We start from the raw sequence: 3,030 nt of genomic DNA on the forward strand, positions 1-3,030 counted from the left end.
CAGAGTCACGTTATAAGAACCAAAAAAACACAAAAAGTCGCATATACAAAACAGCAGATGATGAAATATAATACAAACACCTTGACGGGATGTTTAAGAATCGATCCACGTTAAGTGGATAACACATAAAACAATCCAAGTAATATTAATAATAGAACAAAGATAAAGGAAAGAAAAATATAACACGTTGTTAAGATGATGAACAACATTAATAAACAGAATCTAAACAGTAAGCACTTCAGTGATAGATACATTATGTCGTCATACAAAATAATGGACATATTAAACAAAATAAACAAGCCTAAAAAGTCTACAACGAAGAAAAAGGTTCTATTTTAGCATGATTTGCCAATATTATTAAGTAAGTATTTTAATAAAAGAACAAGTTTAGTGACTTGATCGTGATTTAAATTATATTTGAAGTCTGTTTTAATAATCTTGTAATTGTTATAACAAACATCAAATAACATATCTAAACCTAATCTTGATTTTTATATTATATTTTTAGAAGTTTACTTCTGAAGAAACTTTTGTGACCTTGATACAGTCGTTTGACCGATAGCTCGTGGATCTGTTGTGCGTATTAAGATGTGTTACATGTTCGTTGAACATTATTCTATATTAAGATGCCGTGCCAATAAGCATAGAGCTTCATACTGTACAAACATGGAATGTGCAAAAATTAAGATTTTGTTTAAAGTGCTCTTAATTGATTTGTTATACCATGAAAACATGTTAGCGAAAAAAAAAATCTTCGATCCCATCATTACATCTCGTATCTAAGGAAAACTTTTCCTTAGTTACGAGTCCAAAAAGCGTACTAAAATTAGACTAAAATCAACACACTTGCAGGCTACCTAGCGCAAACGTGTGACTAGGAGTGTGTGTGTTGTTTATAGTACAAAGTGAAGTTACAACTGCAAATCATATAAAACATTTTATCAGTGATGATGTTTTTGTATAACGTTGCTATGGCAACAGGAAAATGTAAAGACATTTGAATTGGAAATATTCAGGAATACGGCCTGATTTGTATCATATAAATACAAAATTCTGGACTAACAGTGATATGATGTATTATGTGATCCTAATATTAAATATCTATACTGTTAATAAAAAAAAGTTTTGGGAATTCTAGTCTTTAAAATCATCAACGGTAGTTTTTTTGTCTGTATAGCTATATACCATTTGTGTTCAAAGATTAATCTTTTGTTTATTCTTATTATACCCCCGCTTTGAAAAAAGGGGGTATACTGTATTAACTCTGTCTGTCCTTCCGTCAGTCCATCCGTCCCATGAATATTTTTCGTCACATTTTTCTCAGGAACTACACTACCACGATTTCTGAAATTTGGTTTCAGGCTTTATATAAGTCAGCTATACCGTTTGATGCGTTTTCAGATTCATCACTCGGCAACTTCCTGTTTTCCGAACACTTACATATTTTTACACTATTAACATTATCCACTTGCGACGGGGGGTATCATCAGTGAGCAGTAGCTCACAGTTTCACTTGTTTTGTTTACCTTACATACCATATTATGTTTGTCTTTATATCTAAGCTATTCTAGTAAAGGTCTTTATTTTATGTTAATGGAATTGTGCAGTCATCAATTTAAAAAAATGTCTTACTTAGGTAAAGTGTTTTCATTGTTATCAATAACATAGTGAAACCTGCAGTCTTACAAAACTCAGGTTGAAGCTTCTTCATTTACAAAAAACTACTAATAGTATACATTAATGTATATATTTTTATTAATGATTATCTTATTACAATATGTGCTTCGTCATTATGGTTTTATTTATTTTCAATGCTTCTAAAAAATTGAAAGTGGCTCAAATTTAAAATATCTTTTAAGGACATACAATTTATATTTATTATATATATAATCTTATTTTTTTCAGAGTTTAAATATACTGCAAGAGTAAAAAGATGTCACTTTGAAATACATATCTGATAAAGACCTCTCCTGTTTAAAATTTACCGCTGAAAGATCCTGAGGTGGTGGATGAATGATGACATGCAATAAGGACAAATATAACAAATGAATTTATAAAATAAATCTTGTATCAAAAGAAATATCATTGTATTACTATTTTTGATATTATTATTCCTGAGTAATTAAGTATTAATGTAATGGTTTATGAGGGTAATATATACATTTATATAACATATATGTATATATAATCACGGACCTTTGTTTTTTGATGACTTTGAACTTGTGAGAATTGTTTAAAACTATTCAACATCTTCTTTCCTTTCTGTGGTGTCAGGGAATAAAGTGCATGTCTTAGTTTTTATACAAACTGTGCAAATTCATTGAATGATTTGTCTTTTTATAGCTATTCACAACAAGAAAAACTACATGTTATTATAAAGTAAGACTATATCAAAAATGATAGGTGTCCACTTATAAATTAAATAGATAATTATGTCTATAGTTATTGTTAAATACAAGTGGACATACACAATCAATTCAGCTATTCCTTCTGCCAACAGGATTTTAAGATGTGACATTTATGGTCTAGATTTTTGACTCTGTACAAGCACCAAATGTTGTTTAAAGTAACAGTCAATGTATTTATTTAGATGTCTTCCATTTAACTTAACTATTTTGTTCATATGTGTATTGGTGAGAGGGAAAAACATTAAAAAAAAAATGTACACCCACACTGCCTGTTTACCATCTAACAACAGCAAAAATTTGGAAAGCAGGTAAAAAATGTGGTGTTTGTAGCTTTATAATAAATTTCATTATTATACTTTCAACTACTATTCAACCTTGAATCAACGTTGATTGGATGTTGAAACTTCAACGTTGAAATGACAACGTTAATTCCAACTTTCAAAATCAAACATAAATTTGCCATTGTTTCAACGTTGAGAAACAACCTTGTTTCAACGTTGTTTCAACTAAAACTTATAAAATTACTACGCTAGTACCGTATATACAATAATTTATCCCTATACTACGAAACGTTAGAAATTATACTTAATAAATATGTAAGTCAAACTTTTCAAACTTAAAG

General features: G+C 29.1%; 1 long non-coding RNA gene across 1 annotated transcript; it reads left to right on the top strand.

Moving 5' to 3' along the window:
- The first annotated feature begins 1,121 nt into the window (after positions 1 to 1,121).
- On the top strand, positions 1,122 to 2,080 carry LOC134693074 (uncharacterized). The gene is made up of 2 exons (XR_010102328.1): positions 1,122 to 1,156; positions 1,906 to 2,080. It is a non-coding gene; the product is annotated as an uncharacterized LOC134693074 (long non-coding RNA).
- Positions 2,081 to 3,030: the final 950 nt, after the last annotated feature.

This window comes from Mytilus trossulus, chromosome 12 (genome assembly GCF_036588685.1).
Source record: "Mytilus trossulus isolate FHL-02 chromosome 12, PNRI_Mtr1.1.1.hap1, whole genome shotgun sequence".
NCBI classification, from domain to species: Eukaryota; Metazoa; Mollusca; class Bivalvia; order Mytilida; family Mytilidae; genus Mytilus; species Mytilus trossulus.